The following is a 26,079-nucleotide window of genomic DNA, read 5'->3' as shown; positions in this document are numbered from 1 at the left end:
CCATGAGTCATGTATCCTAGTCTCAATTTGGCAACACAGCATGTCCTTTATTACAATTCAAGCGTACTTTAAAAGTTACCCTGAATAATTTGAGATAAACTTTCCTCCTGTCAGTATCCATGAGTGAGCAACAGGAAGTCTAAATCGACTCTGAGACCAACTGGAGGTGATGAGTGACTGTGAGACCTTCTGCCACTGTCCTTTCTTGACTGAGATCTCATGTTGTTTACATACTGCCCTTCACAGTGAAGCAAGTGGCAGATTCAGATGGATTTTCAATGAAGGTCACCTGCTATGCATCTTCCAAGACATCACAGTAAAATAAATGCCAACCTGCATTCCAGCACATGGACCAATTTGAAAAATTAAACAAAATAATAAATTGAAAAATCTTTATTTGACTATTTAGTGAGTGATCATTTTTTCACTCATTTCATTACAGGCAAGCTTCTTCCAAGATTTATTTGGGCTTTTCAGCTGCGTATTGTGTTTTCAAGTTAACAAATGGCATTTGCATAATGCACCGTTTTCCTCTGCTTATTCACAATATGTCCCTTACTTTCATTATGACATTACCAATGGACTCAGTGAAGATCGATACTCCTCCTTCTGTCAATAGGCAGTCTTTGATTCACTGGATATCATTGCACTGGCAGGGCAGCACCTCATGATTGTATTTTTTAAAGCCACAATGCCCCCACCCCTCTTTATTTCCTACCTAGGCTATTCAACAATATAACATAACTTTTGAATCACATTTTTAGTGCAATTACTTGAACGGATATCTGAGTTTTTTGTTCCTGCTCCTTGGGAAGTGTGGGGCTAGTGCACCAAACTAGCTGAACTCCGCTGGCTTTAGGTTTGGCAAGAACCAGGCAGGAGAACAAAATTCAAAGGTCAGCGTGTTTATCCCGAAACCATGTCCTTAATGGCCCCAATAAAAAAAATGAATGCTTGGGAAATGAATCACATCTGAAAGTCAATTGTTTTGTAGATTAAACTTTTAGATACAGTTGGCTTTGCCTTCAATTTAAACTGATTTAGTGCATTAGCAAATGCCTCCTGGAATTTGCTGTAATATTGATAATAATAATCCTTGCATTTGACATAGTGCCTTATCATGTCAATGAGACATCTCAAAACGTTTCACAGGATATACTGTAAAGTGAATTGGCTGTATATTTTGTGGGCGAAATGAATTGCAGCAGTCAATTGCGCACAGCAGTGTTCCACAAACAGCTATGAATAATCAAGTTTTAATTTTTTTTATTTGTGTGAGTGACCAAATTATTTTTTATTAAGCGATTATTAACCCTGGAAAGGGATCAGCCAATCGACTAACAGCCGGGTTCCTACTTACTGCTACTGTAACAATCAATTGCGCACAGCAATGTTCCACAAACAGCCATGAAATAAATGACCAAGTTTTAACTTTTTGGGGATTGAGTGACCAAATTTTTTTTAAGAGCTTATTACCTCTGGATAGAGATCAGCCAACCGACTAATAACCGGGTTCCTACTTACTGCTAGTTAAACAGAGGCGTGGAGTAAGGAAACCTGTCTTAAGATTTCGCCCTGTCTGGGAACACACCGAGAGAGAAATGAAATGGTTTTGTTCGGGGAGATGGAGGGGGGAAGTGACCGTAAACACGATCGAAAAGGAAGTTCTTTAGGTGGAAATTGAAGGTGGGGAGGGACGGGGCAAGGTCGAGGGATCGAGGGAGAGAGTTCCAGAATTTTGGGGCGTAGTGGCTGAAGGCAGCCGAGCAGGAGCAGCTGGTGGTGAGTGGGGGGTAAGCAGGTTGGATAGGTAGGCGGTGCGAGGGAATTAAGTGATTTCAAACCAAGTGAGAGGATCTTGAAATCGATCTGTTCAGTGATTGGGAGCCAATGGAGCCTGGGAAGGACTGGTGTAAAGTGAATTGACTGTATATTTTGTGAGCGAAACGCGCACAGCAGTTCCCCAAAAAGAGTTGTGAACAGAGTGACTAAATTATTATTAATTAAAAGTTATTTTGGAGGTATTATTACCCCCGGAGAGTGATCTGCCAATCGACCACCAACCGGGTTCCTACTTACTGCGAGTTAAACAGAGGCGTGTGGAGTGAGGAAACCTGTCTAAGGTTACGCCCCACCCGGTAACACACTGAGAGGGAAATTAAGTGGTTTCGGTCCACTGATGCAGTGAGGAAGAAAATTATATAGAACAGATCACTAATAGAAATAGCCTGACCTGCTCTTACTGGCACTGTCGGCCTTCCAGAGTTATACTTACTTTGATTTGCGATATGAAGTGATTTCAACAATCGTTTTCTGTTAACACCATTTGAAGCTTGACATTATTTGGTGAAATATAAAGAGCAAGTTGCCGTCGCAAGTTATTAATGTGGAAAGTATCTGAACATATTTATGTTAGAACTGCGATAGTGTGCTTGGCTTTCAGTGAGACTATTTCATTAATCACCTGAGAATGCTCAGTTGACAACCTTGGAACTGTGTTTCTTCACAAGCAAAAAAATGGATTAGACTAAGAAAGGGGATCATTTGATAATCTAGAACTTCCCAAAGAATCCCGAGGAGAAATTATGTATTGTCTGCTGATGGTAGCATATTTGGTCATTCACTTGGTTGATTATGGGGCATTGCTGTATGTAAATTAGCTGCCATATTTGCCAACAATCACTACACTTTACAGTAAATCCTATGGAGCTCTTTGAAATCTTTCAACGGTGTGGTAAGGTACTATATCAAATGGATATAGTAACAACATGCCATCTGCTATAGGTAAATGACAGTTTTGATGAATCTATACTTGGTGAGCAATAATCAGTTTACCTACAATTAATTAGTTAGTTGATAGACTCCCTACTCTGTGCTGTTTGCTACAACTGGTATAAGTGCTGCTCAGTCATGGTTCTACTCTTGATAGCTATCCAGGGAGATGTGTCACAAGAATTAAAGGAAAAAAATACCACCTGTATTGAACAATGCTTATAATAATAATAATAATAATAATCCTTGCATTTGATATAGCGCTTTTCACGTCGGGAGGACGTCCCAAAGCGCTTCACAGAACACACTGTAAAGTGAATTGACTGTATATTTGTGGGCGAACGTGGCAGCCAATTGCGCACAGCAATGTCCCACAAACAGTCGTAGATTGAAAATGACCAATTTATTATTGTTTTTTGGGGTTTTGGAGGGATTATTATTAGGCTCTGTGTGGAGTAAGGAAACTTGCCCAAGGTTTCGCCCTCTGCCTGGAATTGAACTCAGGTCTCTCACTTGCAAAGCGAGTGCTCTAACCACTGAGCTACAGGACTCCACTGTGCTTGGACCTAAATTAAATACGTTGAGGTCTCAATAAATTGCTTTTGTTAGTTTTTATTTCTAAGTGGTTTATTATCTGCTTTTGGTGAATTTCTAGATTTTGGCAGGAATGAGTATTATTCTTTCCTTGGTTTTACATTATATTTATGTATCTTGGCAATGTGAACTTTTAATGGGAATTAAATGTATGCTGCCAAGCTTGGTACATTTACCACTAAACAGAAAATACCACTCCTGTTGTAAACTTGAATTAGGCTCTGAATTATGAATTGAAGGACAATTCATAATAGGTAGTCGCTGCTGAATATTAATGTCAATATTAATGGACAAAGCTTTACTTAATATCAGTGGGATAGCACTTTGGAAACACTGTGGGCTGTTTAATACACAGCACCTTCAACAATACAGTCCAACAGTGCATGAGAGTGTCAATCTGGAAGGTTATGCAAGTTCAAAGCCCCAACGTGGACTTTCTGACTCAGATTCAAGATTGCTACTAACTGAGCCAGGCTGACATCTAGGTAGGGAAAGGAAGGGCACGTTATTTTCTAGAATTACGGGACGAGATAGAGTTGCTGGCTTATCTATTGGTATAAAACTAATTGTTAGTGTCTCCCCAGTAAGATACTATTCTTGATAATACCGGATATTGTGCTTTCAGAATCAAACAGAATGTGCAGAATGACATAAATAAATCTAACACAAGATATTTTATAGATGTACAAGCGATTTTATTATTAAAAATTTCCCAGTTCTTACATTAGTATGAAATATTCAAAACTCGGCTTCTGTTTAATAGTCAATCTTGTGGTTTACTCATTGAAATGATCAACCAGCCAGCGTTACCACAAATTAGGTCCAGGTTTATGCAGAACAATCTTTAATATTAGAGCACGATTTAACAATGAGCAGCAGTTTACAGGAAGGTACATTGCTGAGTGAGACTGGCTGTCAGGTACCGCTGAGGTCCTGCAGTGGTGTATTCACCCTAGGCATCCTCACAAACATTGTCCATTCTGAATGAGTATCTGCTTGGGAATGGTACTGGATTTTACGTGGATTAGTGTAGACTAAGATGATCCACAACGGGTTTCATGCTGCTGGGTTGAGGGTCGATAGAGATCTTTTTTTATTGTTGGAAAGCAGACCAGGGCTGAATAGTGGTGATGTTGAGTGAGCAAAGGTAATCCAGATTTGTACCGCCTCATTACCGTGGGGGATCAGACAGTATCGATGTGCAATTGTTCTCTGGAGTGTGAGCAGATGGAGACATCTGGAGGTTTTTGTATAAATCACTTCATGCCCTGGCCCCACCTACCTCTCCGACCAGCTCACATCCCATTCCTCTACCTGTCCCCTTCACTAGGCTACTCCAGGCCTCCTGCTTATACCTCGTCCCCACTGCTCCATCATATACGGCCATGGTTTCAGACACTACCTCAATACTATGGAACTCTCTACCTCAATCCTTCCACCTTACCTCCTCCTTGCACATCTTCAGATCACACCTGAAGACCTTCCTCTGCACTGAGCCTTCATCACCTCACCACTCTCCCCATCTCAGCGTCAAGTTCCACCACCTTTAAGGGCTCCGAGACCCTTGTGAAGGACTCTAAATAATAATAATAATATCATTGCTTGCATCATTTGATACAGCACCTTATCACGTCATTGAGTAGTCTCAAAGCGCTTCACAGAATATACTGTAAAGTGAATTGACTGCATATTTTGTGGGTGAAACGCAACAGCCAATTGCGCACAGCACTGTCCCACAAACAGTCGTGGATTGAGTGACCAAATAATTATTTTTTTAAAAAACATTGGAGGTATTATTACCCCCGGAAAAGCGATCCACTAATTGACTAACAACCGGGTTCCTACTTACTACTATGTAATCAGAGGCGTGTGGAAACTTCCCTAAGGTTTCACCCCGCTTGGGAATCGAACATGAGTTTTCATCCTCTTTAGTTTATCCAGAAATTTACAAATATACCTTAACATTTTTACTGTCCAGGCATTTTTTTTCTCCCTCCCTTTTCAAGGAGCGGGATTGGTTTTCTAACTTGGTTTCATACATACAGAACTCTGATATTCGATGTTCAGGTTTAATGTCATTGAAGAGCTGGTCACATGAACTGTGTTTTGAAAAACATTTAAAAAAAAACCTGTCCCAAGAGCTTTAAAGGGACAATTTGGAAGCGGCGGTTCAATTTTTGGTCAGCTTGATGCCCGACACGTGCAAACTCACTACCATGCTTAAGAGCATTCAAACTAGAGTTCTATGCATGCCACTTACACAAGGAAATTCCTGTATCTAGAATGGAAAACGCATTCTCTAACCAGAGGGATGAGTCCTGTTTACCGTGTTTTGCCCAAAAAATATACAGTCAATTCACTTTACATATATTCTGTGAAGCGCTTTGAGACGTCTAGAAGACAGGGTAAGGCGCTATATCAAATGCAAGGATTATTATTATTATTTAATCCTGGAGAATATTAGGCACAGGTCATCAAAAAACAAGACTTGGGGACCTCAGAGTGTACGTTGGGGGTCACTGCTGGAGTTTAACTAGTTAAAATCACATAACTTGCATTGAAATTACAGTCTGGTGTGCTTTCTGCTGCTTGACCAGCAAGGACCACCCTACCTGTTATGGTTTTGGCTTGCAGGGTTAGCAGGTACTGAGTGGGAAGAATCTCTGCCTCTAGGAATTGATTGGCACCTGTTGTGGTTTTATTACAACCAATGCAAATCAAAACTCTTGTCAAACCCACCACTATCACCGCGGTGGTCTCTGCATTCAGTCATTCAGAACTCTGTAGCTCGTGTACTGTCCCGCACCAGGCTTCGCGACCACATCACTCCCACCCTCGCTCGCCTCCACTGGCTCCCCATCCCCCAGAGGATCGAATTCAAGATCCTCATCCTCACCTACAAGGCCATTCACGGCCTTGCTCCCTCCTACCTCTCTGACCTATTATCCCCCTACTTACCTGCCCGTACCCTCCGTTCCTCTCGCTCCGGTCTGCTCCACATCCCCCGCCCCAACCGCCCTACCATCGGTGGCCAGGCCTTCAGCCTCTCAGCCCCTAGGCTCTGGAACTCTATCCCCCAGTGCCTTCGTCTTGCCTCCTCCCTTTCCTCCTTCAAGGTTGGTCTCAAGACTTTTCTCTTTGACCGTACCTTCAGCTCCCCTTTCGACTCTCTACCCTCTCCTCGCTCCCTCCCTTCCCCCTGACCATTTCCCGCCTGCCCGGGTCCTGACCCAACTGTACAGTGCCTTGGGACGTCCTCCCAACGTGAAAGGCGCTCTATAAATGGAATCTTGTTGTTGTTGTTGTTGCAGCCAGTGGTGATCGGTGTAATTTTCTGTCAAATCATGTGGCTTTGTCAAATCAACTCTAATGCATGCTGCAAGTTTATTTTACAGCAAATTGCTTCTCAAAGTAATATTTTGTAATGTCACCAAAGGCCTCAGCTACTTATTTGACATGGAATTCAGTAGGGGTAACAGTTCAAATGCTGTAGGATTATTTTTTTTTTAAAAGTTGGTCTTTTCATCCAGAGTTGGTATTTTCAATGGTCTTCTTTTGATCTTGTGCAGTGCTGTATTCCTAGTCTTGTTTCTGACCAGAACAATGCTCTCCATTACCTTGGAACATAGCACGGCTAATAACGTTTTACAGGTTTCAGGAGCTGGTATTGCACGTTCTACCACACACCCGTTCCCTGACCAGGACCGCTTTATTCCACCTCTGCCACATTGCCCGCCTCCGCTTGTACCTCACAACCAACGCAGCTGGAACCCTCATCCAATACCCTCCTCGCTGGTCTCCCCAGTTCCACCATAACAAAATCCAATTACTTCAAAGATCTGCCGCCCGGATACTGACCCACACGAAACCCCCATCACATCAGTCCTTGTCAGGCTCCACTGGCTCTGAATCACCGAGCGGATCGACTTCAAGATCCTCTCACTCGTTTTAAAATCACTTAATTCCCTCGCACTTTCCTACCTATCCTATCTTTACCCCCCACTCCACTACCCGCCTCCGCTCGGTTTGCTCCAGCCTCCTGATTGTCCCTCATCCCCTCCACTCCACCATCAGTGGCCGTGCCTTCAGCCACTATGCCCTGAAACTCTGGACCTCTCTCCCTCAATCCCTCCGCTTTGCCTCCTTTCTTCCCACCTTCAAATCCCACCTAAAGACCTTCCTTTTTGATCGTGCTTACAGTCACCTCCAATCCCCCTCTTCCCTTGGCTCATTGTCAGACTCTGCCACCGTGAAGCACTCCGGGATGCTATCCCGTGTGAAGGGCTCAATATAAATGCAAGTTGTTGTTGTTGTTGTATGTCTGCTGTCTACTGACTCCAGTGCCAATTGATGCGCTACTTTCAAAAACATTGTGAACTTTTTTGCATTGTAAATAAAGAGCTGCAAATAAACTTTGGCCCAAAATCCCCAAATACAATTGGTCACTTGCTTCATGGCTGTTTGCTGGCCACTGTCCTGCTTTGTGCAAAGGTCACTGTATGAGAAAGCTTTATTCGCCCTACACAGGTTTCATTACGTTTCACTTTTATATTTCTTTATCATAATTGATAATGGCATACATAAATAATCATTGCAGATTTTAATTATTTATGCACCTCTCGAGCCACAAGCCATGGAATCACTGTCTCAAGACCTTCCTCTTTGACCGTGCTCTCATCCATCGTTTGAGTTTGTGTCTTTTGCCTATAAAATGTATGAGCAATTTGCAGGGTTATGCGGTAAAGGTACCTACCTTTTCATCAAATGTGTTACTACTCAAGATTATCACATCACAATTATCACATGACAAATCCCAGTTCCCACATATAGGGTTAAAAAATCTGTTCATCCTTATGCACAGCACTTTCGGTGATATTGACCCATAATGAGCGCTGGGTTTAACTCTGAATGGAATCATACCTTTACCCTTACTGTGTCATTGGGAATGCCGAGAGTATCTGTTAACAACAAAGTCCTATAGCTCAGTGGTTAGAGCACTCGCTTTGCAAGTGAGAGACCTGAGTTCAATTCCAGGCAGAGGGCGAAACCTTGGGCAAGTTTCCTTACTCCACACAGAGCCTAATAATAATCCCTCCAAAACCAAAAACAATAATAAATTGGTCATTTTCAATCTACGACTGTTTGTGGGACATTGCTGTGCGCAATTGGCTGCCGTGTTCGCCCACAAATATACAGTCAATTCACTTTACAGTGTGTTCTGTGAAGCGCTTTGGGACGTCCTCCCGACGTGAAAAGCGCTATATCAAATGCAAGGATTATTATAACTTGCATTTACATAGCGCCTTTCATGCAGGGTAGCATCTCAATGTGTTTAAACATGTTGTTAAAGTGCTGGTCATGTGATGATATAAAAAATATTCTGTAACTTTTAATATGAAACAAAATGATTAACAAAATGATTCAGTAGGTTTCTCTGACACTATTTGTAGTGTAGAAATCCCAAATTAGAATGTCTAGCATCATTGCAGCAATTTCCTTAATTATGTTACATCTCAAACTAGTCCAGTCCTCTCATGGATTGAAGCCAGTCCTTTGACCTCTTTAAGAAATGGATTAACAGATGGATTAAAACAAAGGTTTTTTGAAGGTTTCTAGCTGCGCTCACTGCTTTGTAAGGAACATTCTCGCACTGCAAGAGCATCTTTGTAAGTAGGTTATTGAAGTCAGAATGTTTTGTTGCTAACATTCAACAAGCACTTTACAAGCCAACTGGGAGGCCCAAAATCCCACCTCGTCTTCGCTCATCAAACCATTTTGTCTTCAAATTTAAAATGGGGCAGAATTATGGATAACTGAGAAAATCTTAAATTCCATCTTGACTTGGAAGCTGCTTTTCCACTGATCTTAAAATGGACTGGTTTACAAATTAAGAAGGAATTTAAGAATTTTTTCACGATTTTGATCATCTTGAATTTTAAGGACAAATTGTCTGAGGCACTAAGCCTAGGAGAGATTTTGAACCTTGGGTACATTTGCCAACAAAATACACAGTCACGGTACTTTACAGCATAACCTACGAAGTGTTTTGAGATATCCTCCTGAAATGAAAGGCGCGATACCAAATATAAGGATTATTATTATTTACTACATTTTAGCAATGCCATAACTTATTTGTACCATCACACAAACAGCACCTGTAATGAATGAATAATGCATTGTGAGGAATTTGCTCCTGTTCGCAATTCTAGTTGGGTGTCCTTCGACCTGAACTTTCAGACATGGTAACTGACTGTCTCTCCTGTCTACTCTGTGCACCCGTGGGGCAAATGTTAGTTTATCACTCCAGTGACTGAGTTTTCGGAATGAGGAGCATGTCAGTGATAATTGACATGCTCTCCTGATCTTCAGATATAGTAGCAGAGCCATAACAAGAGTACATCAAGTCTACCTGGAGTCTTGTCCTTAACTGCTCAGGAGTTTTCTCATACTAACGACAGCAACAAGAAAGGGGTTGTTTTGAGTTATGTTCTTTTAAATATTCTCTCCATACTTTCAACTGAGCTGGATGCCCTCCGTTCCCTGTCTGTCAGCAGTTTCAGAAAATAGACATATTGCACCCTGCTGTCTACCATAACATTTGAGTTAAAACCTTGTTCCTGTCTCCATAAATGAAATGTTATCTTACTGAGGCGAATAAGAGTCAGGTTCTATGACTCAAGGTCGCCTGAGGAACACATTATGTCATTGGCATGTTGTGAGGTCTCTGACCCATATGGACACACACATACACACATTGTTGCCTATCTTGAGGTACGTTGGCCTGGGAACACATTGCACTGTTGTGATACAACCAGCAAATCGGTATCTAAAAAGTGTTCCAGTTGCTGGCAAAAGTGCTCAGGATGTAAACAGTATTTTGTCCAGGGAAACCTCTGGGCAGCATGCAGACGCACAAGATTTCAATTTGGTCTCATCAGAGCCGAAGTTGTGAGGGAATTCCTTCGAGAAAAAGCTGCTTATGTTTTGCTAGTGGCGCAAAGTGATATAATAATAATAATAATAAACCTTGTATTTGATATAGCACTTTATCACGTTGAGACGTCTCAAACCGCTTCACAGAATATACTGTAAAGTCAATTGACTGTATATTTTCTGGGTGAAATGCAGCAGCCAATTACGCACAGGCAGAGTCCCACAAACAGTTGTGGACTGAGTGATCAAATTATTATTATTTTTGAAGAGATTATTACCCCCGGAAAAGCAAACCACCAATCGACTAACTGGGTTTCTACTTACTGCTAGGCAACAGAAGCATGTGGAGTAAGGAAACTTGCCTAACGTTTTGCCCTGCCAGGGAATTGAATCCAGGTCCTCTCGCTTGCGAGGTGGGTGCTCTAAACACTATGCTGTAGGACTCCACCGTCTACTTGTTATCCTTACAATTGTTAGAAATCATCCCTTAAAATTACTAAAACAGATTTATCTTTTGATTGAGAGCCTTAAGTTTGTGAGATTTATTTCTGAATGATACATATCTGTCCGCGCCTCCCCACTCCAGCCCCTCCTCACTCATTCTTTTTTTCCTGAAATGATGGAGCCACGTGATGGAGTTGTCTACCCCAGCTGGTGGAAACATTCCTTTTAATGTCTGACTATGCCGGAGTGAAGAGGGTGTGTCGTGCTTACCCGCCCCAGTAACCACACAGAAACATCCTGACCGACGGTGCCATTGTTTCAAAATAAACACTGATAAGGATTGCAGCCACATACTATTTCACGTGTCCACTTCCATTTGTGACCTAGCTGTCCTCAGCTTAACAGAACTGTGTTGGGTATTGTTTGGAACAAAAAATAATACAAATAGCAAGCAAACACACAGATTTAGCTCAAGAAACAGCAACAAAAAATTGCATTTATATAGCATCTTTCATGTCGGGAGGATGTCCCAAGGAGTTGGACAGTCAAGAGTTTGCATCTGAGATGTTGAGATAGTGGTTTGAATCAAAGAGGGGTGGAGGGCAAGGCAGGGAGCGGGGGATGGGGGGGTGGTAGGATGATCTGCTAAGAGGAAGGTCTTGAGATGGGTCTTGAAGGAGTCAAGGGAGGGGTCGAGGTGAAGGGTTTTCAAAATGGAGTTCCAGAGGGTGGGGACGGAAAGGCTGAAGGCCTAACTGCTGATGGTGGGGTGGACGGGCTGAGAAACATGGAGAAGTGCCTGGTGAATGGAAGGAGCAGGTAGGTAGATATGGTTTTAGTATGTTTGGCCCAAAGATATTTTACCACCACCTCTGTTTAGGGCACTTTTCCACTCACAGAAGGAACGATTGTTTGCTGCTTCACAGTGTACTGATTGAGTTTAAGTCCTATTTCAACTGTACTCCAATGCCAGTCTCCATGATCAAAAAAAATGGATTGGAAATCATCCATCTCATCAATTATCTTGGGTCGAGGAGGAAAATATCGGGGAAAGAGAATGAGTCCAACACATGTAGCATATGAGGGGTATCAGAGATGTGGAGGTAGTAGGCTGATCTTGTAGGTGCAGATAGTTGCAGTACAGAGCAACAAGACTGATTCCCAATGATAGAGAGATGAGCCAAGCAGGATGACTGCATACATTTTGGAAACCGAAGACCTTAACAGAGAGTAGCAGCCACTGGGAACTGGTCACTTGAAAAGGTGGTGAAGGCCAGAATACTGTGTGTGCAATTGACTGCTGCATTTTGCCTATAAAATATACAGTCAATTCACTTTACAGTATACAAGGATTATTATTATTATATTGCGCCTTATCACATCGGTGAGAGTTTCAAAACCCTTTATAGAATATATTGTAAAGTGGATTGACTGTGTATTTTGTGGGTAAAACGCGGCAGCCAGTAAATCCTGTGAAGTGCTTTGAGACATCTTCCCAACGTGAAAGGCGCTATACCAAATGTAAGAATTATTATTACTGGACTCCTACAAGAAACCCCTAGTGCTTTAATGGGAAGACAAGAGGTTGGGTACTCTCAATGGATCAGATTAAATGGGCCGAAGAGGTTTCTTCAATTGTATATCTCTTGTGATGTTGTGAATAGGTAAGAGACTTTCTTAGACGTAAAGAATCATAGAGATGTATACAGCAATGGGTGGGAAACTCAGAGTCCCGGAGAGGGTGAGAAGTAAATGATAAGATGGAGGAAAATCAGAAACTGTAACAGGGGATCTCAAACAAATGGATTACAGATAATGTGAAAACAAGAGAGAAATCTCAGAGATGCGCAAAAATATCTTAAAGACTGACTGCGTGATCAGGATACTGATTCCTTCAGTTTTCAAATAGTGCCATGGAATCTTTAACATCCACCCTGAACCGGTTTAACATCTCACCTGAAGGATGGCACCTCCGACAATGCAACATACATCAGAGTGTCAGCTTAATTGTGTGAGTTCAAGTCCCGATGTGGGGTTTGAATGCACAGCCTTATGACTCAGAAGCAAGAACGCTGCCAACTGAACCAGATTAGTACACATTGCAGGCAATATTATGAATATCAGTACAGAGCATTAACTATAGTAACCAAGCCCACAGTCAAATGTATCTTTACTCATTAATTTCGACTTACAGCCAACATTAGGTGGAGTATACCTGCATTTCTCAGGGATTTGCACCCACATTGAGATGTAAGCTCCGTGCAGGGAACACACTTTACAGTATATCCTGTCAAGTGCTATGAGTTGACCTCCTTATGTGAAAGGCACTATATCAAATGCAAGGATTTTTATCAATATTACTGTTACTATTAAACCGTCCAGTTATGTAGATGTACAGTTCCCCTGTTTTATTTGATGAGTGGAGGAATTTTACAACAATATAGCAAATAGATTCAAGGACACTGTTCAATACCATCACTGTCCAGAATAACGATTGTATCAGTTGAACATTTTGCTTTGACTTATGTCGATAAAGTAAATAAAGTAGAATCCACAGCAGATTTTTTCCTATAAAACCATATTCAAAAGAATGAACAGAAGTACAGTCATTGTTCACTAGAGCAGGGAAGATCTGACATAAATGTCTGATAACGTAATAATAATCCTTGCATTTGGAATCATGCCTCATCGATGCAAGGAATATTTTTTTTTATGTACAGTGGAATCCTACAGAGCGCTTTGTTTGGGATCCATAAAATCCCATCCCATCCTCTAACAAGGCGTGGTGATATGATGAGGCGATATATCAAATGCAAGGATTATATTTTGTTATAATCTCTCTAATAAAGTATATAAATTTACTAAGAGAGACAATGAACCATTAAACATAAGAAATTCTCCTCTCCTACCCCACCACCCCTTTCTCAACACTGAGGCCTTCAAATGAGTAAAGACCCATATCTTAATGCAATATTAGAATTTGCATTATTTAAATCAATTAATTCAGGTTTGAGGCTCAAGTGTTAATGAACAATCCGGCACTATATTATTGTTCAACAATTGTGGTTTTGGTGGTATCATTATTAATTGATCATTGTTTCACCCACAAAATATACAGTCAATTGACTTTATGCATATTCCATGAAGCACTTTGAGACGTCTCAAGGCCGTGATGAGGCCCTATATCAAATTCAAGGATTATTTGTCTTGTAGCATATCAAACAATCATTTAAACAGGTATTGTTGTATGTTGGTTTTGTTACAGTTGTACCAGCTGCATGGGACTGACTGAGTCCCATGCAGCTGGATCTTATTTCTCTAAGTGTTTACCTCTTTCAGTTTAAAAAAATCCTCTAAGAGACATCTAGAAAGAAATTCTACCAGTGTGTTTATTTATGTAACATTTCAGAGTGTCCAGAATTTATCAAATTCTTAAATAAAGCCTCAATTTAGAAGCCAGTTTTCTTTCTGAAACTTCTTTTAAGAACTACACAAAACCCACTTCAAAGGTAGGAATGAATTCAACAATTTGACAAATTTTGGTGGTTTAAAATGCTATATAAATAGGATACGTCTAAACCCAGGTATTATTTCTCCCAGATTCATGTTACATAAAACGTCAAATGAAAGTCATCTACAGGAGGCTGAGTGAACAACGTGGAACTAGATTAAATGTGCAACAATCGTTGTCTCCGTATCATCGTGAATTCATTGGATCTACCACATTTTGATATCATCAGTCTCCAAACTCATGCAATTTTTAATCATCTGAGATGTTTGTTCTCATTGTGGATTGGGTTTGGAAAAAGTGGGTTAGATTTTACGATATGTCTTAATGGCTACGATGTCAACCTTTGGGAATGCCGCTCTGCTTCAATTAATTTCGGAGCAGGATTCCTTTGAGTCTTACATGACATATTTCCAGTTACTAAAATGAGACTCTAATTAGATTTCTAAACTAAGGTGGTTGCTCTGAAGTTGCGAATCAAACTTTCAGGCCACAATTTAACAAAATTGGTTTCCGCCAGGCTGGCTGATAGCACTCTCACCTCTGATTCAAAAGATTTCAAGCCCCACATTGGGACTTTGAACTCAATTGTCTAGGCTGATATTTAATTCACTTCACAAGTGGTTGTGGGGCATTGTTATGTGCAAATTGGTTTGTATCTTTGTCTACAACAGGGTGGTTCAACTGGCCGAATTTTTCCTCCCCCACCCACCCCTCCAATTCATCTGGCCCACCCACTCCCTCCATAACACGTAAATGTTATGTTATGTTTCTGGGAGGGACACAAAAATATTGCTTATGCGGCTCACGGATGTTTCCTAGCCAGCACAATGCACAGCCACTGCACTTTAATGATTAAGCTATCTTCTGCTCGCAGGATTCAAACAATATGAGTCCAATATTCTTGGTTACTGTGATGTCCAGCAAGGAGGTGAGGATGTGCTGGTGGTGTTGCACATGTAGGAGAGTTGGGAATTGGGAGTTTACAATCTCCCTGGCTGAATTTTTTTCAGACTTCTTTTGGTTTCAGGCCTTGTTCAAATTCCAGATACCCTGAGTGCGGTAAACGGGGGGTTTACTGTAATTGGAAAAATGGATAAATAAATCTGTACACCTCCAGAAATCAGACAAGTACTACACAGAAAGTATTAGTTTGGCTCAGTTGATAGCATTCAGGTTACTAAGCTACAAGGCTATGGGTTTGTGCCTTATATAATCAAATATGGGATGTTTTGGCAATTAGTCTCCAGTAGCAACTCTCATATCAGGACATGAGCTCATAATTTAGTCTGATACTGCAGTGTTATTTTGTTGAAGGTTATAAGGTCACATACTCCTTCACATAATCTAAAACCACAACAACAACAATAACAAAATTACATTTGTATAGCGCCTTACAGGGAGATCGAAAGCATGGTCGAAGAGGAGGGTCTTGAGACGGGTCTTGAAAGTGGCAAGTGAGAGAGCGAGGCAGAGGGACTGCGGAATGGAGTTCCAGAGGGTGGGTGCAGAGTGGCGGAAAGCCCGTCCCCCAATGGTGGGGCGAGTGAGGCGGGGGATGTGAAGCAGGCCAGAGCCCACTGAGCAGAGGGAGGGAACAAAATGGTAGGGGCTTAGGAGGTCGGAGAGGTAGGGTGGAGCAAGACTGTGGAGGCCTTTGAAGGTGAGGACTAGGATCTTGAACTTGAGCATATAGATATTGAAGATCTTGACACAGGCTGCAGAGTTCTGGATGATCTGTAGCCTGTGGAGGGAGGAGTTGGGGAGGCCGACAAGCAATGAGCTTGCATAGTCGAGCCTCGATGTAATGAAGGCGTGTATGAGGGTTTCGGTGGCTTGCGGTGTGAGACAGTGGCGGAGCTGGGCGACGTTGCGGAGGAGGAGGAAGGCAGAGCGGTCATGGCGCAGATAGTAGAAAGGATAGTTGAGGATACACAAGACCCCAAGGTTCTGGACTGGCTTAGTAAGGTGGAGTGTGCAACCATGGATGGTGATGCTGTCAGCACCTGAGGTGAAGAGGTGCTGACGGAGCCAATCAGGAGAGCCTCGGTCTTGTTGATGTTCAACTGGAGAAAGTTAATTCTCATCCAGGACTGACAGACATTCTGTCAGGACAGCAGTGGGTCCTGGAGCCAAGGGTGGAGGCAGAGAGGTACAGTTGGGTGTCATCCACATTCATGTGGAAGTTGACCCCATGTCTGGAGATGATGTCAACAAGAGGATATAGCATATAGATATTGAAGATACAAAATATCACCTCAGCTAAGGAACGTGGGTGGAGATTCATTACACACATCCACACTACTGTACACTACTGTACTTGAGCTCCAGGACAGTCTGACATTCCCTTTGCCAAGGGGAATCTGAAAGAGATATAGGTGTGTTGTCCAATCACTCAACCCCATCAAAATAGTGTGAGGTAGGAATAGAGTATTGGGGTTTGAGCAGGTTGGAGAGGTAGGGAAGTACCAGGGCATGGAAAGAAATAAGTTATTTATAGAAACATAAGAAAAGCGGGTACGAATAGGAGGTACATGCGATCCTTGGATGGAATAGAACTTGGAATAGGACAAAGGGAATCTGAAGGACATATAGGGGTGTTGACTTGTCACTCAACCGCATCAAAACAGTGTGAGGCAGAAATAAACAATGCAAACAGGACTCTAGATCAAATTGTCAAATCAATTGAGTTCAGGTCCCCAGAGGTCAAACTGTAGTCGAGTTGAGGTTGTGGTTGCCATTATATAAGGGACATCTACAAGCCCTACAAGCAATGAAGAGGGGGTGGGAATGAGCATGATCCCCAGTGTTAAAGGAATCAATCTGGAACACTGAACAGTCATGTGTAAATAAACAACAACTTGCATTTATTGAACCTGAGCAAGCTAGAGGACCAGGGTTCAATTCCCGGGCAAAACCTTAGGCAAGTTTGCGTACTCCACACACCTCTGTTTACCTAGTAGTAAGTAGGAACCTGGTTGTTAGCTGATTGGCGGATCGCTCTCTGAAGGTAATGATCCCTCCCCCTTAAAAATGGCACTCAATCCACAACTGTTTGTGGGACGCTGCTACGCGTAATTGGCTACAGTGTTTCACCCACAAAATACAGTCAATCCACTTTACAATATATTCTGCGAAGCACTTTGAGACGACTCAACGATATAGTAAGGCTTTATATCTAATACAAGGATTATTATATTTATATAGTGCCTTGCACGCAGAATAGCATTTCGGAGTGCTTAACAGTGAAGAAGCTTGACGCTGAGCCGGGGAGAGGGGGAGATGACCTTAGGCACCATCGAAGAGGAAAGTTTTCAGGGTTGATTTGAAGATGGGCAAAGAGGGGGCAAGGTGAATGGATTGAGACAGAGAGTTCCACAGTTTTGGGGCGTAGTGGCTGAAAGCATTTTACAGAAGCCCTGGATCATGCTTAACAATATTCTTGGACCTGTGACTATGTAACAGCGACGTGGTACAGTACTAAATATTTCTTAGTACACAGACAGAGTTTGAAGTCTTATAATTCTGTTGTTTACAAAGTAGCAACTTGAGAACCAATGCAAAGAAAGTTGACCAGTTCATATGTTCTAGCTTGGCCGACTATTGACCCACAATAGAAATATTAACTTGAATTTAAAAAAGGCTCTAAAAATATGTAGCCTCTAATTACACATTTCCTATCAATGAATTCTAACATGCACTTGTCACTGAACTGAAACTGTTTAAATTGTGTTGTGTTAACCACTAAAAGGAAGCTCAGCCAGCAATTTAAGCGTAATTTCCACTTTATTTCTCTGCTGGATTTGTTTACCCAACATTTGGATTAAACCCAACTGGTTTAACTGGATTAAACTCACTGGTGAAGTCGATCCGGGGTCCTATTTCAAGACCATTCCCCCCACCCCATACCTTATTATAATAATAATAATAATAATCCTTGCATTTGATATAGCGCTTTTCACGTCGGGAGGACGTCCCAAAGCACTTCACAGAACACACTGTAAAGTGAATTGACTGTATATTTGTGGGCAACGCGGCAGCCAATTGCGCACAGCAATGTCCCACAAACAGTAGTAGATTGAAAATGACCAATTTATTATTGTTTTTTGGAGGGATTATTATTAGGTGTGTGGAGTTAGGAAACTTGCACAAGGTTTCGCCCAGTGCCTGGAATTGAACTCAGGTCTCTCGCTTGCAAAACGAGTGCTCTAACCACTGAGCTACAGGACTCCACACTTTTACCCCAGGGTAATTCAAAATATAATCTCTTCAAATATAAAATCAATAAAAATAATAATAATTTGGTCACTCAATGCACAATTGTTTGTGGGACACTGCTGTACACAATTGGCTGCTACATTTTGCCCACAAAATATGCAGTCAATTCACTTTACTGTCTATTCTGTGAAGCGCTTTGGGACGTCCTCCCGACGTGAAAAGCGCTATATCAAATGCAAGGATTATTATTATTATTATTATATTCTATGAAGCGCTTTGTGACATCTCGAAGATGTGATAAGGCGCTATATCAAATGCAAAGATTATTATTATTATAAATCTTGACCTAGGTGCAATTTCTATCCTGATTTGTACAATAACCGTCGCTACAGAGATTCAGATTTGCATAGAAACTGTAATTAATTTGATCTTGTAGTGTATCTGTCAGCCTGGCTGGGTTGGTAGCAATCTCACTTTAGAGTCAGAAAGCTGTGGGTTCAAGTCGCAAAGCAGGATTTTAACTCCTGGTTCAGGTTGGAAGTCCAATACCATGTTGAAGAAGCACTACATTGTCAGACGTGCCTTCCTTTTTGATGAGATGTTAAACCAACATCTGTATTCCTGTTAAGGTGGGAAACTAAAGATCTCATGGCACTGTTTGAAAAGAGAAGAGAGTTTCTCAGTATCCTGGCTACCAATTCCTAATAAATCACTACACTTTACAGAAAATTCTATCAAACACTTTGAGACTGCTGCTGATAGTAGTGAATTTATTCATTCACTTCATTGGCTGCTCAAAGAACATTTCTGGTGCAAATTACTAGAATCATATAATCATACCACAAGGAGAAGGAGACCATTGGTTCCACCGTGTCTGTGCCGGCTCTTTGAAAACAGCTTCCAAATCCCACTCCCCTGTTCTCTCCCCATAGCCCTGCACACTTGTCCTCCCCAAATAATTATCTACTTCTCTCTTAAAAGTTGTTATCGAATTAGCTTCCACCAGCCTTTCAGGCAATACATTCCAGATCCAAACAACTCGCTATGTGAAAATATTTCTCATCACCTCGCCTCTGTTTCTTTTAGCAACTATTTTAAATCAGTGGCCTTGGCTTACTGACTCACCCGCCAGTGGAAATAGTTTCTCCTTGTTCACCCTATTGAATCCCCTCATAATTTTGAAAACTTCTATTAAGTATCCTCTTAACCTCCTCTGTTCCAAGAAGAAGAATCCTAGCATCTCTCGCCTCTTCTGATAACTGAAGTCCCTCATTCATTTGCACCCTCTCCAATGCCTTGACATCCTTCCTAAAATGTGGTGCCCAGAACTGAACACAGTATTCTAGCTGAGGCCTAACCAGAGTTTTATAACGGTTCATCATAATTTCCTGACTTTTGTATTCTATGCCCCTATTTCTAAAGCCTATTATCCTGTATGCTTCTTTAACAACTTTACCTACATGTCCTGCCACCTTCAAAAATTTATTTATATGAACCCCCAGGTTTCTCTGTTCCTTTATCCCCTTTAAGATTGTACCATCTAGTTTATATTGCCTCTCCTCATTCTTCCTCCTAAATGCATCACTTTGCATTTCTCCACATTAAACTTCATCTGCCACATGTCTGCCCATTTTACCAATCTGCCCATGTCCATTTGCAGTCTGCTACTATCCTCCTCAATGTTTACTACTTTTCCTAGTTTAGTATCATCCTCAAACTTGGAAATTGTACTCCCTATACTCAAGTCCAGCTCACTTATATAGATCAAAAACAGCAGTGATCCCAATACTAACCCCTGGGGGATACCACTGCACACTTCTCTCGAGTCAGAAAAACAACCGTTCACCACCACTCTGTTTTCTGTCTCCCAGCTAGTTCTGTATCCATGTTAAATTGGCTGTCACGTTCGCCTACAAATATAGTCGACACACTTTACAGAAAAACCCTGCAAAACACTTTGAGACATTTCAATAACATGATAAGGCTCTATATCAAAGGCTAGGATTATACTCTTATCTGTTTGCACAGCATAAAAGGAAGGTCACTACACTTGGGTGCTTTGAGAGGTTACTCAACATGATAATTGGGCTGTAAAAAGCTGAATTCTCTGTTTCGATATCATCAACTTCCGATGAGGTTTCAATGAACAAAAGTCTGGCAAATGGATGCAACTTGTGATAAATATTTACGATAAACATTTTTTTCTCTCTTTGGTTGGTTATTAAATCAGTTGAACATTTCCCTTGACGTCTGTCTCAAATTCATTAGTGATGTAAAATAAGTCATATTTCTCATGGTTTGTTTATTTTGTTCATATCTCCTGAATTCCACTGACATTTTGCCAATCCTTTAGTTTTCCAAAATTAATTAACTTTCTCTGCACTGATTGCTCTATTCCAGCCTTTACATGAGTCCTGTAGCGTATTGGTTAACGCACTTGGTTAATCTAGGATCAATTCCTGGGCAGGGAAAAATCTTAGGCAAGTTTCTTTACTCCATTTCCACTAAATATAAATGAGGAATGTGTCCTCCGTATTAAAAAAAATTATAATTTGCTCACTCAATCCACGATTGTTTGTGGAACACTGCTCTGCGGAATCGGCTGCTGCATTTCGCCCAGAAAATATATAGTCAATTCACTCTACAGTGTATTGCGTGTATCACTTTGGGACGTCTGGATGATGTGATAAGGCGCTAAATCAAATGTAAGGATTATTATTATTATTACATGAGTTTCTGATGGACTTTCAGGCATAGATCTAAACAACGATATAAGCTGTTGGACTGATTTCAGTAAAATTAATTTGCACAAATTTAAAGTACATTGAAAAAGTCAAAGAATTCGAAACAAGAGATGATGATTAAGAATATTTTACACAACAACAATCACAACAACTTGCATTTATATACTCAAGTGAAGACCCCTTGGTTTAAAAGAACTCCCAGTAAACTGTCTGGTTGTAAACCAGTGAAGGCTGTATTTAGCAATTTGCCAAGTTCCTTGCTCTATAACATGCTGCATTACCAGAATAAATCTATACTGAGGGCAAATTTCGACCCATATATAAATAATAATAATAATAATCCTTGCATTTGATATAGCGCTTTTCGCGTCAGGAGGACGTCCCAAAGTGCTTCACAGAACACACTGTAAAGTGAATTGACTGTATATTTGTGGGCGAACGCGGCAGCCAATTGCGCACAGCAATGTCCCACAAACAGTCGTAGATTGAAAATGACCAATTTAATTATTGTTTTGTTTTTTGGAGGGATTATTATTAGGTGTGTGGTGTAAGGAAACTTGCCCAAGGTTTCGCCCTGACTGGAATTGAACTCAGATCTCTCACTTGCAAAGCGAGTGCTCTAACCACTGAGCTACAGGACTCCACATATTTGTCCGAGAGTATCTAATATAGATCAGTCTTAACTTGGCAAGTTAAATTGTTTTTCAACTTAGTCAAAAAAATTGGCCTTTTTGCCAGGAATTCTGAACAATGCCAAGCAAAAGCCATCAACTCCTGGTGGGGAGGGCAGCTTAATCTGTCCTTGTGGCTTTTGTTTCTGTCGCCCGACAGGTGGCTTGTTAATAGAAAAGCAGGTTAAAAAGAAAGGCTCAGAAGGATCGAATCAGATTACAACCTAAAGCTAAGATCAAGGGAGAGGATTTGATATACTTCAGGAAAAGATAAGACACCAGTGTTGACCACTTAGCGTGATGTGCAACTTGAATGTTAAGTTCTTACTTTTGCTCTTGATGCCCCATTCTAAAAGAGTTCTTCAAAATACATTGACTCCTGCATGTACTATTCTGGTATATGATCCTTTGTTAAAAAGTTTGTCTTCCAAACTGCTTTCATGACATTTTACACAAGGAGTTTGCATTCTCTGTCACCTACATTGGAGCCTTGTTATAACACATTCCGCTAAAGCAGAAATTTGCTTATAACGCTATTGAACTGTGGACCTCATTCATTGTCAAGTGCACAGTTGGCTTGCTTGATTCCCACGAGGCCAACTGTGGGTGAGCAAGTCACCACTGATGTCACTTCCCACTGATGCTCCAGGGATACAGAAACCAATTGGAGAAGCCAACTCATCATAAACTAGGAAAGAACAACAACAACAAGAACAAATTGCATTTGTTTGGTGCCTTGCATGTCGGGCAAATGTCCCAAGTTGCTGCACAGTCGAGGTTTTGCACCCGAGCTGAGGTTGGATTCGAAAGGGGTGGGAGCAAGGCGGGGGTGAGATGACCAAAGACACAGTCAAGGAGCAGGGTCTTAAGATGGACCTTGAAGGAGGCAAGGGAACGGGTGAGATAAAGGGACTCTGGGAAAGAGTTCCAGAGGGTGGAGGCAGAGCCTGGTGTGGCAGATACATAAGCTGCAGAGTTTCGAATAATCTGTATCTTGTAGATGGAAGAGTCGGGAAGTTCCATGAGCAGGGAGTTAGCATGGTCAAACCTGGACATGGATAAGGGGTACAGCAGCCCAAAAGGAGTGGTAGTTGTGAAGGTGGGCAATGTTGTGGAAGTGGGGAAGGCTGAATGGGTCAAGGCCCGGATGTCAAGCAGGTTTTAACCTTTCTAATTTGTCCAGCTCACAACCAACTCCATTTACCCATTGAGTCAATGGGAGCCTGAATACAATCCCCTGTACAGCACATGATCTTGTGAGACACTGTGGCTTGTGCAAGGATCTGGATTCTCATCAGAGCCAATTGGATGGTGTCCAGAAAATTGCCGGAGAAATCGTTGCTGCTTTGTCCAGCGGCCACCGAGTGGATATGCCTCTGGAACACTTTGACACACCACAAACAATGGTCAATTTAGCCATGAACATAACTAATAGGAAATACTTTTATCTCAATCAGAAATTCTCTTGTTAAGTGGATTCATTGTTAATAAAAAATAACAATGAGGCTGTCAAAAATACCCTTAGCAAATACCATAAAAATGCTTGAGATTTGGGCGATTAAATGTACTTTCAAAGTGGCTACAAAATAATGGGACCATTTCAGTGATTATAGAAGCTCTTTCCCGGATCCTTTGCCCAGTTCATTCCAAGTGCTGGGATTTGTCACCAGTATTTGGCATCCGTAAATAGACTTTCGAGATGAGACAAAACACTAACATTTTTTTCAGTAATGAATTACTGCATCCTTTTTTTATTAAAGGTGTAGAATTAATCATATCTGTTCTTTGGGGCATTGGAATTAAATGATCTATCAAGATCTAATAAGCAGGTGGAACAGGCTTGGTGTGCCTGTTTTCCTATGTTTCCTATGTAAAGTGCACTTTTTATACATTCAACGTGGAACAAGTTAGAAAATATCTTTGAAATGTTTACACCGATGAATAATCTCTTCTTTTCTGTATGAGAGGAGCTGAACCGAAGAGAGAGTACAGGGTTGATAGCCGTGGAAGTTGGCAGAATGAAAAAGATTATGACGTAATCTTGTTATGTCTAGCCAGCCTAGTAATGATGATTGACTGCCTACCTGGCTGACTACTTGACTACTTGTTATAAGAGTCACTTATAACCTAACATTTTGTTTAGTCTTCATGAATATATTAAAAAAAGTAGTTTAACCCTCTCCCCCCTCTCTCCCCCAGTAAGGACATTAGGAGATATGGGGGATTGAGAGCTTGAAAAATGGAGCAATAACAAAAAGCCAATTTTGAAAAACAAGTCTCAATGGCACAGGAACGATGGGTTAAATGAGCCCTTTCCGTGCTCTGAGACACTATTCCTGCATGAAGGGCACTATATAAATCCAAGTTGTAATGGTACAAAAAATCTCTTTATAATGCACAATAATGGAAAAGCTTCTCCTTTAAATATTTAGAACTCTTTAAACGCTGATTCTGCTTACCAGTTTTACACTACGGGGGAGAAAGGGGAGAGGGAGGTAACCATACGCAGAGTCAAACAGGTAGGTCTTCAGGGATTTAGGGACAGATAAAGAGGGGTTTTACTGCCATTTCTTACAGTTTCTGTAGGGATCAAACATGTTGATCACTGACGACATCACATGTCATGTTTGTTGCACGTTTGTACACGTGCAACAAACAGAATGTTGGCCCTGACTAAATTACCTAAAAGTTGGACATTTTTCTTTTAACAAGGGAACTGAGCCACACACAGAGAGCGAGGCAGCTGGCTGCACATATGTGGAGTGAAACCAACTATTCACCGAGATTGTATGCGGCCCAAACATTATCTTATAATGAGGACTCTACTGTACTTACTAAGAGGGAGAGCTTTCACCTGAGTCTAGATTTACTCTTTTAACACAGAATTTCAGTGCGGGCAGAATCTTGCAAATTGTTGAATTTCATTATTACCTTTGAATCCTCTTTTCCATAGTTCTTAAAAAACTTACAGAAAACTGGCCTCAAAAACTGAAGACTGTGTATTTAAGATGGCAACAAAGTCTGAAACAATAATAATAATAAATAAATAGAGTGATAAATAATGCGTAAATAGAGAAAAACCAAGACCCAGTGGTATATCAAGAAACAGTACCAAGCCAGTACCAAGCTGCACTTCACAGTGGTATTAAGATGTGAACACCATGCAATAGGTTACAAAGGTTACTGAAATAATTGTTGGGTGACAGGGAGGGGAGAGTTCACGTAATTCTTGTTTTCAGCTATTCCTGAGCAGAGTGTTAACACTTCAACAACATTGTTACGTTAAGCAGGAATGCTTAATATAGTTTGAACTGTGCGATCCAACTCAATTAGGCGAAGGAATCACAGTGGAAAAGATAAACTTTTCAATCCCATTGTGTTTTTTCTCCAGTGTTGTTGCTGTTGGACTTGATCCTGATGTGTGTGTGTGTGTGCGTGTGGTGGGGGAGGTGGAGGGAGTGGTTGAGTGTGGGTAGCAGGATTTTCATCTTTCCCAGTGTCTTTCAGGAGGTTGTGGTGAAGGCGAAGAGGGACTTAGGGTCAGAAATCTGCCTTTGGAATGTTCATTCCAGACACACAAAAAAAATCACCAAGTGGGTGTTTGAAAACAATCATAGCCAGAAAGATTCTCAGGGATAAAATGCAGTTCCAGATTACAGCACAATCTTATATGCACAAAGAGCAATGGAGAAAATGAGAGCTGGTATGTGCACAGCATTCCTGAAATCATACAGGTTAACAGAATAAGCTCCACTTTGTTCAGTTTGTCTTTAGCATTACAGTATTCCAATCTTCTAATTCTGACTAATTTGGTTTCAACACTGTAGCTTCTGTGCACTTGCATCTCACAAACCCAACTAAGATGCAAGGAAACTACAACTTTCTTTTTGTTTGTCAGATTGTGATTTTATTTAGCATCTAACCAATGTATGTCTTCTAGATGCCCGTGGATAAACCTGACTTTCTCCAGTGTTTTGGGATATCTTCCTGATGAGAAAGGAGCTACACAAATGCAATTTTTGTTGTTGTTGTTTCTGTGTTGCATTCATAGCCTAAGCTGGGCTCTATATATAGGCAACACTTAATATGCACTTTTCGAGGATAGAAAATAAATTGTAGCTAATGGAAGTTAAACGGGATCTTGGATTTTCTCTGGACTTCCTTTGTGTTCCTGCTTCCTCTTCCTGATGTTGCT

This window comes from Callorhinchus milii, unplaced genomic scaffold, assembly GCF_018977255.1.
Source record: "Callorhinchus milii isolate IMCB2004 unplaced genomic scaffold, IMCB_Cmil_1.0 Scaffold4, whole genome shotgun sequence".
Classification (NCBI taxonomy): domain Eukaryota; kingdom Metazoa; phylum Chordata; class Chondrichthyes; order Chimaeriformes; family Callorhinchidae; genus Callorhinchus; species Callorhinchus milii.
This window is presented reverse-complemented; position numbering follows the sequence as displayed.